Raw genomic sequence first — 13667 nt, forward strand, 5'->3', positions numbered from 1 at the left:
GGAGACCAATACCAGGACTAAGATTAGACGACACAGGGTGAGGGATAGATGGAAACATAACATAATGCTAAGCTATAGTTTGACACCTGATTACTTCTATAGGCAACAGCTCATGTTTCGGGTCTTCCAGTGCAGCCTGTGGTTATCTGGGGCACGTCTGCATGTTCATTCATTGTTCTGCACCAGTCATTAATCACAGACTCACTAGCAACTTGAGATGTGACAATGGAACTGGGTGACAGTTTCCACCCAGTTAACAGTTTAAAACGACTACAATAGCTTTGTGTGATGTGTTTATGTAACAAATGGGACGTGTTATCTAGCTTGTTGACAGAATGACACAAGGTATTACACCTCATCTTCCCCTGATGACCTGTATAATGATGAACAATGTTTAAATCTGGCCTTTAGCCTATAGATTTAGTATCAGATGTATCTGTTTATAGGGACTATGGGTGTGGTTGGGATGTCTGTTGGCATCGAAGCAGGTTTGGTCACCCAACGAACAAGCATTTCTTAGACTTAGGTGCAGCCAAACTGGAAAAGAAAACGGTTACAGAAGCAAGTATGACCTGTTAATGGAAGAGCGTAAAGTTTTATGCTAAACAAAAATGAGAATACTTCACTGTGTCTCCTGAGATAACAAAGATTAAACATAACGCCCCCATTTTTAAAAAGCACCTTAAAACGTATTTATATCCATCCATCTTCTGTATCCACCGTGTCCTGTAGTACAGGGTCACAGGGGGCTGGAGCTATCCACGGACAAACATTCACACTCGCACTCACACCTATGGGCAATATAGAGTCACCAATTAACCTAACAAGCACGTCTTTAGAATGCGGGAGGGGGCCAGAGTACCCAGAGACAACCCATTGAGACACAGGGAGCATGCAAACTCAAGAAAGGCCAGAATCGAACCAGTGCTACCCACTGTACCAGGGTGCCCCAAGATAACTGTATCTTTAGAGTAAATTTGCAAGATTAATAAGATTATATTAGCATCTGTTTTTCAAGTCAAATATAAATGCTGGTCCAAACTCCTTATCACTGAAAGGGTTACTTACTGAAAGAAGCACTAGTAATCAGTCACTGAATGGTGGTAATCATGTGATCACACCTTTCACAGCCAAAGTAAATATCAGGTAGTAGAAAGCATCAATGTTCAAGATAATGTTTTACAACTCATCAATAACATAATTCTTCTCCTGCTTTGCAGCAGATTCCTGACACAGCCTTCCAGATCAATTAAAAGGTCTTTATAACTGTAAATAGGCCAGACAAAGAATGTACTCCAGTGAGATGGGGACTAAAAATAGATGCACAAATTGAGGGGCTGTCACCACAAAGCCAGTGGGAGAATACATTTTCATCGGCAGCTTCGTCTTCCCTGCCTCTTTCTGTTTTTTTACACAACCATTCCAGGGTGAGAGGGATTTTTCCTCTAGTCACAGTGTGTCTATGAGGATTCTCAGTCATCCAGGTCATTTTTCATTCAAGTTGCTTGGGTCAGCAAAACGTCTTTAAGGAACTCTTAACAAGTCCAGTGATCCTGCTTCAAGCTCTTGAGTCTTTGATCAAGAGCATGTAATGGGCAGCATTTAGGGATTTATGTTGCTACTATGGTTCAGGCTGACAGAAACACAGAGGTAGAGGACTGCCAAAAATGTAGCGTAGACCATCAGTCTGTGTCATATCAGATTTTATAAATGTGTACCCCTCTCCATCTGTAACTGTTGTACAGTACTGTAATTAAAAGGTTTTTTGATGCACAAACCTACAGCCCTACAGCTTACTTATATGATAAGAGGACTGACAGAGTTCTAAAAATATAGGTGGAATACAAGAGTTTGTAGAAATACAAATGATGGGATCTGCAAAGTTTTACTATGATGCATACATACCAACAAAGTACTACAAAGTTGAAGTGTTTTTATCCATGATCACATAGCTCCCCCTGGTGCTCAAATGCTGTTACTACACCATGAAACTGTGAGAAAAGTTTCCCCCTAACATGTAATGAAGCAGCAGCACCACTACTTTATACATAGATGTCACATGCTCTGATGCCACAATAAATCTTCCCCAGAGTAAAAAAGCATTCATTAAAATGTTAAATACCAGCCTAAATGATTCAACTTCTCTATGAGCTGTGACAAAATTAATCACAGTGTGAAAAATCAGGGATATGAGGCGCTTATTAAAATGTACCGCACGATTTCTCATGAGGAATAGCTATAAAAACCTGCAGCCAAAATTGTAATAGCCAATAACTTTTGCAAATTGGCTGGCTTTAGATTGAATAAATAGAGTTCTTATTTTAATTACCCCAAATGAATGTGGCGGATTAACTATCTGCGCTGCTAAAAAACTACTGGGGGAAGCATTGAAATGCAAAGATAAACCTCCTAATTATTCAAAGTTTTACAATTCTTTTTTTTTCCCCCCATCAAAGAGTTTGAAAAACTACCCTTTTTTTTGAAAATCAAGAGCTCCTCTTTCAACTTCATTTACCAGGCAAAACAATGTAGTGTGGGCAGAGCTGCACATCTCCAGTGGCCAATTTCTGGATTTGAGACATAACTCTGGGGATTAGCTGGAACAGCAGTTAATTGCTTTAAACCAATGACGCTGAATTAATCCTTTGATTTTTGGACTCCTTTTATGATTAGAATGAGAGCGTGAAGCAAAGGGAGGGAGAAGAGAGAAGAAAAAAATGTGAGAAAGAGAGAGTAATGGAGAGGAAACAGAAGAAACAACAACCTGACAATGACTCAGGCAGCAACAACTAGCTCAACAGTCTTTCATCAGGAGGTAATGATATGAAACCTGTAATCTACGGTAGGCGGGGGCTGGGGGGAGGAGGTGGTGTCGAGATCAGATGACTAATTATACTCTGCTCTGAAGCCTGAAGGAGCACACTCTGGAAAGCAGTGCAGGTCAAAGCAGGTCTGAGTCTCTGATCGCCCAGAGAAGAAATATCAAACAGGCCGGCTCTAATTTCAGCTTTCATTTCTGACTCAGCAGGTGGTGGCTGAGGCTGTGTTTTCAGCTGAAACACTGCTAGAGATGTCTTTATACTAGTGTTTAATGAAGTTTATACAAATAAGACAATTATTAGGCCCTCAGCAAGACCACACATCCATGTGAAATAAAGAGTATGAAAAACAGAGAGATAAAGTGAGAGAGAGGTAGGAATGTTCATTATAAATAATCTGTTTTTTTTTCTCTGGCTACCTACCAATGATTAATCATTTTAACTAACACTTTAAGTTGGACCCAAAGACTCACTTCTCTCTAACTCGGGTGGAGGAGGGAGGGGAGGGCAGAGGAGGGAGCGGGGCGCTGAGAGATTTCATTGGACTCGCCCAATGTCCTTCAAGAAAATCAACCAATGGACTGCATTACATGTCTCAAATCCCATCGCAGCCGATAAGAATATTTACAAGATACTTTTTTGATTCAATTATGACATCCCTGGCCCAGAAATGTGCGTACATTACAAGTATATTGTAATCCAAACATTACACTATTTCCAAAAGCATCATCTGCTTTTGCTCACTGTGGTGGAGGTGAGGCCAAGCAATGAAGCTGCGTGGGTGCTGGGAAGGAGTTCCACAAGGCCTCTGCAGAAGAAGATGGGAAGGGAACATGCATGTTTGAGATATGATGAACACTCCTAATGTTCATTAGTCCCTTTAAGTGTCAATATGTGCTGCGAAATGTATTCTTTGCCCCACTATGTCTCGAAATTCATCACCTTGCTAGGGACTGATCAAAACCTGGCATAGGTGACCGATGAGAGCTTTCACATCTGTGTTTTGCATCAGATTTAATTTGTATGATGTTAGAAAGATCTCAGTTTATCTCAGCTCCCTGGGAGTATGGTATCAGATCTATGTGCATCAATATGCACAAACACATAAAGAAAAGTCATGAAACAGGGCACAAAACCACCAAGTTCGAGACCGCTCTGTCGACTGAAGGCAACACAGAAAGAGGCCACACATATTTCTCTTTCTGCCGTTGCCTCTCTTCCATGTGTCTGTCAGGGAAGACCCAGGCTTCAAGTGAGTGTGACACCCTCCCATCAGCCTAATTATCAGTGTAAAAGCAAGCATGGCACTTCAGCAAAAGTGGCAGAACCACTCCATATGTCCTCCACCGCCACTCCATAAGTGTGCCTGTGAAGATTTATTTAGGAGTACTGTTTTGACTGAATATGCATCAAGATTTAAGGTTTAGCTCTACAGCAGAGTGCAGCCAGTTGTCATTTATTTTCTGTGTGTGTATGTGCAGCTGCTTGTCACAATAGAGGATTTCTTTCTTTTTATAGAGCATGGCAGGTAGAGGATTTTCACAAGATGAGCTCTGGGTAAACTCTGACCTCCCACTGAGATCAAGAGTTTGTCCAGAACTCAGAAGAGACTCGAAAGTCCTTTAAGGCCGGAGGTATGTGGACACCTGCAAAACAAACAGCAGGGCTCTGCAGTATGTTTTAATTGAAGTTTATTTAAAAGGGAGTAAATAGTGCATTTGTTGGAGCTATTTTTAGCAGCAGATTAACACACATTTGGTGCTCCAGTGAGTATTTGGAGCCAGAGGATGGTCTGGGCGGGACTGATTAAAAATAGCCTGTGTTAGCAGCGGAAGCGAGGAAACATGTCACCCACTGCAACTGTGTGCCTGACTGATAATTCAGAGGATGCATCACTATTTGGCCAAGTCATTTAGTAATATAAATACAGGAAATAGGAGTCAGAGAGACCTTAGTGGAAATAAACGTCTCCAATTTGTCCTCAATGCCCCTCTCTCTCCCTCTCTCTCTATCTTCGGTGTGTTTATTGTAGTCCTGCCTTGGCCAGTGTCTCTGAATGGAAAATGATAGCCCCTGTTGTGATGCATTTATCACCCAGCTGACCTTCTGCGACTCGCCACTAGTCGACACCGGCCTTCGAGGCAGAGACAGCTCGAGAGTTGCTCCGGCCATTATCAAAATCATAATTCATTTTATCGTAAAATCTGCGCTGTATTCCAGACGGATGCCCGACATCACTGCTCCTGGCCTGGCGGAGGGCTCAGCAGTGTCGTAACCTTGTGATAATGTTTCATTTTATTCTCTCCTTGTCTTCCTGTACAGTAATACCTCAGCTGGATCATTTGGCCCATAAAGCTTAAGACTTTCTGGGAAATTGGATTTGAAGCTGAGTGAAGGCCCTGAGGGCTGTAACATGATGATGTTTGGGTACCGAAAAATCCTCTTTGTGGCGTTTTTTTTTTCTTCTTTTCCTCCCACTTATTTCATGTTTCTATCAATTATTGAAAGTGAGGTGCTGTCGCCTTTAAACTTTATGAATTCATCTATTCTCACAGCCCAGGTCCCTTCTGACACTTGAAGAAACTGCAGCACTAAAATCTGTGGTCTTTCCTATTACTCACAGAAAAAGGAACAGAATGAGTGTAGGAGGGAAATTGTAAAGATCATCATAGATCAAAATCAAAGAATGTTAAAAAAAAAAATCTCTAAAAAGACACACAAAGAGGTAGACAGACCTGCCTTTGAGAAATTAAATCAGACTACAGCTGCAGGTGTACTAGCAGCCCTGAAACATGAGTTTAAGCCCCACACAGCTGCTGCTTCTGCACTTTCTCTCCATTACCTTAGTGTGGACTGCCTGTGGTGGGTCAATATCACGGGAGCTGCAGCCTGAGGGTGGGGGGTGGCGAAGATGGAAGAATGCAATCTCCTTGCTAAGCCTAGACCCCCCCCCTGGAGCTTTGGACTTTATATTTCATCCAGCACTGTGTCAGCTTGTGCCTGCAGCACCTGATCACGACCACCCTTCATTTTCAGGACCACTACAGTACAGATGTCTCTTCAGGAGACTTGTTTAAAAAAAAAAAACAGTGCAGATTTGACAGAAAGTCCTCATCAGTCAGTGTGCAGAGGTCAGTGCTGTAATAAGCCTTATGGCTGTCATGCTTTAGCCTTTGGACTACAGCCCCAAGAGGCTGAATAGATGTTAAATAGTAAATGACAGTTCATGCATTATGTATGGTGCTTTTTCAGAGTACGAAGACAGTGGTTGAAATATTCCTAATGCTCTCTGTGCTTTTGTGTCTTACTGTTCATCACCAATGAACCATTATCCTGTCAGAAGTGAATGCTGTTTAAAATAACTGCAGGATTAATAATTCATGAACATATAAACTTACACAGGTCAAGATTTAACAGATGCACACGGCAAATTCAGGAAATATTCAGTTAAAAATCTCCAGATGTACTCTTATACCATCCATAAAAAAGTTAAATATGAAAAATATTAATTTTAGAGTGTGTGAGTTTTAATCAGGAGCTTATTCTGTGTATTTCTTAATAAAAAAAGCACATTTAGGAGTCCACTTCTACTCCATGTATGTGCTCTAACTAATCATTGGTCAGCAGTGTGTGTGTGTGTGTGTGTGGGTGGGTGGCAATAACCTTTAACCCCAGTGTGACTTACTTGGGGTCCCAGCAGGTGGTGAAGGGCCAGTTCAGTATTGGTATTAGTGCCCCCAGCAGTCAGCAGTACTGGCAGCAGATGACCTCCCTGCAGCAGACAAATACACATAAATACACATACTTATAAGTTCATAAGAATTGGCATCATCAATACTCTAACCATAACAGATCTGTATTCAATCGTTCTTGTTTAGTACAAACGTAATTTAAATTGTTTTAACGTTTAAGGAAAAAATGTATTCAAAGATACTTTTACATCCAACAACTGCTAACAAATAAAAAATTTAATTTCAATTCTTTATCTGAAAATGTATCACAAACTTTATAAGAGGTTGATATTTTCAGGACTTATAAATGACCAGCGTGTTAGTATTTGGCGCCCTCCTGTGGTTGTATCTACGTAGTTCATCTCTAATGGGACTTGTCACCATTTGATGGTCATCAAATCCTTAATAAACGACCTCACAGTTCGTCAGTTTTGTTGCTTATGTGTCAAAGCTGCAGGTTATTCATACACTCATGCTAAGATTTGAAGTCACGGATCCAGTCATTTACACTGAATACTGCATCACTGCTGAAGAGTCAGCCCACACTGGTTACTATGGAAACATGATTAAACTTCTGTTAGCATGTCTGAAGACAAATGAAAGTGAAAACCAATATGTTTATTTTTACAATGCTGCTCAAATTACAGAACACACCAGCTTTTGACTATTTATGGGTTTTTTTGTATAGAGCTGTTGATTATGTTACCATTTTTACTGTAATTGTGTGGTTGTTGGTCTGTATTTTATATGAAAAGTCTCTGATTATAGGCTCACATGTGAAAGTAAACAATACTGTATCAAGTAAGGGTGTAGTGCCCCTTGTTAGGGGTTAAAAGGAGCCACTGCAGATCTTATTGTATGCAATATCCTTCATTTATAGCCAAGCTTTCTATAGTGGATGAAAGCATTGACACAACAAGAGGCCTCTTAAACATACAAGCTGCTGTAGTGGCAACAAATACCACACGTCATTTGTCTAAAAGCATGGTTACAGTGCCACTTGCAGTCAAACGGCGCCGTCCGTCACTCTGACAATTTTACGCTTCGAGGCTTTATGACCACATCTATTCCCATGATCTCTCCTAACACATCAAACACAATATGAATTCTGCTGCCGTTTCTGCTCAAATGTCGCTAACCCAACCCACCCCCCACCCCCCCGGTCACTCCAAGCTCATTTCATTATCGACAAGGCCATTTGACTCCCAGGCGGATGGTCTGCGAGATTAGGATCTGTCAGATGTCAGGTATAGCCGCCTTTGAAACAGGGCTGTTATTTTCTCACCAGGTCTCACCAGAAAACAAGGCTGGCAGCAGCACTAATAATGCAGTGTCAGAGGAAATGTACATTGAGTTGGAGGTGATGTATGATAAACACAGGCTTTGGATTTGTCCCGGTAGAAATGCATAAAACAAAGCCACTAAAACGCAAAGAACGCCTGTGCCCATAAAGATGGAGAGAAACTCATACCGTTTAGCATTCATATTACAAAGAAATAAACTAGGTTACTTACAGGAAGTGAATTAGTAGGAAGTCCTGAAGTGAATCTGCACTGTTTTGAAACATGTAGGCCTACTAATTATTCTCCAATGATGAAAACATTACAATTTAAATACGTTTTGACTGTAGGCTGTAAATGAAGAGGTTTATAAAGAGAATTAGGATGGGAAGCTCTAGCAACTGTGTCAACCTTAGCACATGGAGCTGAGGGAGGTGGGGCAGTTGGCAACTAGCCAACAAGCAACAAATCCTATCTGGGGAAAAATGTATTTTTATGTGGTCCATCTCCCGTCCCCTTCCATGGAGGAGGCAGGATTTATGACCTATGCTGCAGCCAGCCACCAGGGGGCATTTGACACGTTTTGGCCTTACTTTTGAGGAGCCGTTATTTTGTCAGTCTTTATACCGACCTGCAGTTTAAGAATTTGGTTACATTATGGTTCAAATGATGCGTTTGTGAGGTTGTCTATTGGTGTAAAAACTTGCATCTGAGTAATGGGTATGGCACCATTGTGTGTTCTTTCTTGCAGCACTACAAGGAGACCTCCTGGTTTTAGCATCACTTTAGTTGAAATCATCATTATATCCTGAACATGACAAACACCTTGCACGGTGCATACTGTACTTTAAATCTAGCATTTATTTATCAGACAGCAGTGCTGCCGAATCCTCTACACTAAATGTCACTGTTGTGAACCCACGTTCTCTCCGTGTTTATTGTCAGCCAACACCTGATTTTCTAACGAGGCAGATTTGTCACAGGAAACTTTTTCTGACATATTTCTCATACAAAAAGGTTAGCTGCAGTTCACCATCATCAAAAGAGCCTGCTGTATGAAAGAAATACAAACTGAAAGCATCAGGAGAAACTGTCATTTTCAGGTGCGTTAACATTAAATATTCAGGAATGTGCCTGTTTGTTTGTTCTTATTTGATGTTTGCTGAGGTGTAGTAACACAGCTGTTAGACAGGAATCAAACGAATAAGACAGACAAGAGAGGGTCGAAAATGTACAGAGAACCCCTAGAGTGTGCTTCAAACATCCTAACCCCTTTTTTCCTTACTGTAATTACAGGATGTGGTGATGCACTAAAATCAAAAATACCTTTAAATATAAGCCAGACTGTATACTGTAACCTCACCTTGCAGCATCACTCAACTGTAGGTGGAGGTCAGGGACTGGTGAGAGGTTGCCGTTGCTGAGCGTGGCATTTTCACTAAAAAAACAGGTGATGCTGGAAGACAATGAGGCGCATCTGTAGAGTTGTCTACAGGTTTGCAATTATTTCTAGCTCTAAATGACAGCCTCCTACTCTGAAAGAAAGCGGCAGCAGTGGAGTGTCAAAAATCATCACTATAATGCAGGTGAATCCTCATCAACACCTATGTTAAAAGCAAAGAACAGATAAGGTCCTCCAGCTCACGACTGCTATACAACAAACGTGTTAACTGTACGTTATGATGGCTTAAAGTTATGCACAAAAATGAGGCATGACCACTTTCGTGTGACCAATGAGGGCCATCTAATCCTTGCCAGCTGTCTGCCTGTGGGCTACCCACCAAGAGCTTCCACTGAGCCCAAAAACCACTCTTCAAAAGTGCAGATAATAAAATCTTAGGTCAAGGCTTAGGTTTAAATTAGAGCAAAATAAGAGTATACATTATACACAATGTGCATCAAAGCCAGTAAACTAACCTCAAGGAAAAGAAGTGAGGCGATGTGTGTTGCCTAACCCTATGTAGAGGAGATAAGGAGGTCATGGCTCGGTTTCCTGCTGTTCGTCCTTTCTCATTGCTGACTCCTCCTCCTCCTCCTCCTCCTCCTCCTCCTCCTCCTCCTCCTCCTCCTCCTCCTCCTCCTCCTCCTCCACCACCACCACCTCCTCCTCCTCCACCACCTCTTCGTTCTGCAGCAGTAGAAGAAGCTGTGGCCTTGCTTAATTGCAGATGCCAGATGCCTGCAAAGGAAAGAGCACACGATAAATAATACAGTCATCGCCGGCACGTTTTTACAATGATATATACTGACACAATATAAAGAAAACATAAACAAAATGGGCATAAACCACAAATGTTAAGCTTCCACATTAATCTCTTGTCTTTGTCAGAGACATAAAAATACCATCTAAGCCTATGAGTTATAGTCACAAGGCTTGCAGCCTCCCTGTAAATCATCCAAATCAGAGCACACCGAAGCAGCAGCCAGCCACAAATGACACCTAACTAGTGCATTATGGGCGAAACGTGCTACATCTGGCCAGATTAATGACTTAATTATGGCGGTTTAGCTCCCAACCATAGCCTTTCCTCCGATATTGTTTGCTTGTTTTTCCTCACACTGCACGCGTAATTAGCTTTTGCATTAAGGCAGCAGCGTGAAAATTAAAAGATTCAGTAGTATGTTGAGGTGACTTTGCCAAGAGACCAGCTAAGGTAGGAGAGCTCTGCGTTTCTTAATCATTTCACATGAGTAGTTTGCCTTCTTGTGAGTGAAAGAGTCTGAGAAAAAGCAGGTCAAAGTGCAGGCTGCTACAAAGCTTGTTATAGTGAGCTGCAGTTCAGAGTCAAGGTGGTGTTCACTGCGGCAGCTGTATTCTCCTTTTGTTGTTGAAATCAACTGGGTTTCAAAAGGAATATTACAGGACTGTGTGTGCTTTAAAATGAAATGAAAGTCGCAGTGAACCTCAGCAGTCAATAGGAATTTCAATATGACTCAGACTCTAAGATAAGAAGACATCAAATCAAAGGGGGAAAAAATATATGTAAGGATGGAACAAAAACCCAGCATCACTGTGTATATTGGAGGGCTGCCGATACCGAAAATTATTACTTTTCCAGAATCAGCTGTCCAAATGAGTGACTCCAAGCTATAATTTGAAAACAGTGAGGTGTGAGGTGTAGATACGGCAAAAACAGACAATAATTTAAAATATTCAACACATTAAAAAAAAATATGGAAGCCACATTTTCTTTACTTCTGGTGGCATAAGACTGAAAAACTAAAACTTTAATAAGAACAAGAACAGAGTTTAAAGTCATAAGTGTCAATCTGCAATACAACAGCATAGCCTAGCACCTAAAAAGCTGCAAGTAAGGATGTGGTGGGCAAGGTCGGTGGTTCCACCCCAGCTCCTCCCTAGTCATTGTTGTGTGTCCTTGGGTAAGGCACTTTACCCGCATTGCCTCCAGTGCACTCACTGGTGTATGAATGCGTATGAATGAATCGGCAGTGGTCGGAGAGGCCGTCAGTCGGTCTCCGTCAGTCTCCCCAAGGGGAGCTGTGGCTACCACTGGTAGCTTACCACTGCCACTGTGTGAATGTGGTGTAAATGAATAATGCAACTCAATGTAAGCTCTTTGAGTGCCTGCCCAACAGAGCAGAAAAGCACAATATAAGACCAATGCATTATTATTATTATTATTATTATTATTATTGAAATCTATACTTAGATTTTTTTCATAAAATAAACTCCATCTAATGTTTTAATGCACACAGGCCAAATATATGTCTACAGAGAAACTACAATTTCTCATGTGCAGGGAAATTCTCATTATGTTTGTCCGACATCATTCCACTTGCCCAAAATACATTTTCTACATAAACATAAAAATAAACCACGTGCAAAAAAACTGAGGCCCAGAGCCACGGTGACCCTGCAGTATTCTCGTGACCTTTCATTTCCAGGTAAGTTGGGTTTTTGTTTACTTTGCATAGGGTAAAAAGGAGGCGAATAAAAGGCACAAACACCTGCACATGTTCCAACCCTCTGCTGCTCCAGTTCTTATTTGTTATCTAGCGAGCAGCTGGCTGGTAATATTTCGCCCACAAGTGGAGCCAAGCACTTCAGCCTAGGAGGGGGGCACAGAGCACTTGTGTTCCAGCATGCTAATTTGGCTCTGTTCAGTGATACACAGAGTGCACCAGTTTAGCTGGGAGGCATATCTGTTCTGTTTGCATACCACCACATCCCCGATATTACTTATTAATCTTCAGATGTGACATCTAAGTCCAAAAAGCAGCAGTCTTAATTAAAGCGTGTTTCCATCAGCATCGCTAATGACTCGTAGCTTCAAATGTGCAAAAAGTTTCTCCCAGGAGTAGCTGCCTGCTGCCAAGAGTGTGGGAGGTGGCTCAGTGACCTTGCCTCAAACATGACTAATTTTGTTAGCTCATGGCGCTAAAGTGACTCTTTCACTTTACCTTTATTTTAATTGGTTAATATCTTATAACTGGCAGTCCGGAGGGTGTTTTTCTGTGTGTGCTTGAGGCACAACATGCACAGATAAAACAACAACAACTGTTTCATTCTAACATAAAAGGCTTAACAATGAAGAAAGGGGCGTAGGTAGGTAGTCTGGAGGACAGAATAATACTTCTGAATCAATGACAGACTGCAGTGACAAGAAAATAAAAGGCATTCAGAGCAGGCAATGTAACATCAATACAAAAAGCACACACATTGAAACTTTGCGTTGCAAGCCGAGACCCTCTGAAGTGGAACCCCATTATGCTTTTTCTCTTCCTCTGTGCAGTCAATAGCAACGTATTCTTCTTTGTGAGTGTGAATCATGACCACATATCAGAGGGTGGCGTGAAAAGATAACTACAGATGACAACGCTTGGAAGGCAGTTTTGCCAGGTGGTTAACCCATTGACTGGAATGTAAAGAATTTAGACATTTATGCATAGTGGTAGCATGGTGGTGGTGGTGGTGGAGGGGGACCGTTTTTTTACAGATCAGATTGTGAAAGCCCTTGGGTTTCAGCTTGTTGCCTGGCAACAAAAGAGATAGGGTTTGCGGTAGGTGAAGAATCTTTACAGTGATTAGAACGAACTAAGATGCTGTGGCTCCCTACTAATCTACTCAAGGCTTCTACACTCATACAATCATAATTCATCTCTGTGAATGAAGAATGAATGTTGTACACAAACCTCTGCAACTCCATGACATAAATGAGCTCAGATGCATTTGGTAATCGAATCCTGATTATATATCTAGCAGAATTTAACTTTGGCAGTATTCTCTGTCAGCTACAGTGCGATGAGAAACAGGACTCGCAGTGGTGTTGACAAGACAACGCGGGATGTTTCATGTCAACATCGCCAAAGACAAATGGCAGACCGTGACAACACAAGCTGGTGCAGTCATAAATGACAGAGTGTAGCACAGGCGAGGGTAAGAGCCAAATCCCACTCATTAGGCTTTGTAGTGACTACTGAGACAAAACAGGAAGGAAACTGCATGAAATATGAAACCAAATCGGTCTCTCATGGTGGCCAAACAACACATAATTTCACAGAGCATCTGAATTATGACTACATGGACATGCAAGGGAAAAAATGAAATGAGAAAAGTTAGTGAAGCAAGGTGAATCATGTGAATATCTTCATACCTGTATCATAATTGCCTCCATAATTTGGGAAAAAAATAGATGATTATAGCTGTAGGTGTGTGTGGGGTGTGTGACAGAGTCAGATTAAGCCACCTGAAATATATTATTCGACATTATGTAATTAGAAGTTACCACTTTCCCTCACATTATTATGCCTTTATTTCAGAATTGTTGCCTGCAACAATAAAACAATACATTGTGATATTGTTTTATACTCGTCTG

This window comes from Parambassis ranga, chromosome 9 (assembly GCF_900634625.1).
Source record: "Parambassis ranga chromosome 9, fParRan2.1, whole genome shotgun sequence".
Taxonomy (NCBI): Eukaryota; Metazoa; Chordata; class Actinopteri; family Ambassidae; genus Parambassis; species Parambassis ranga.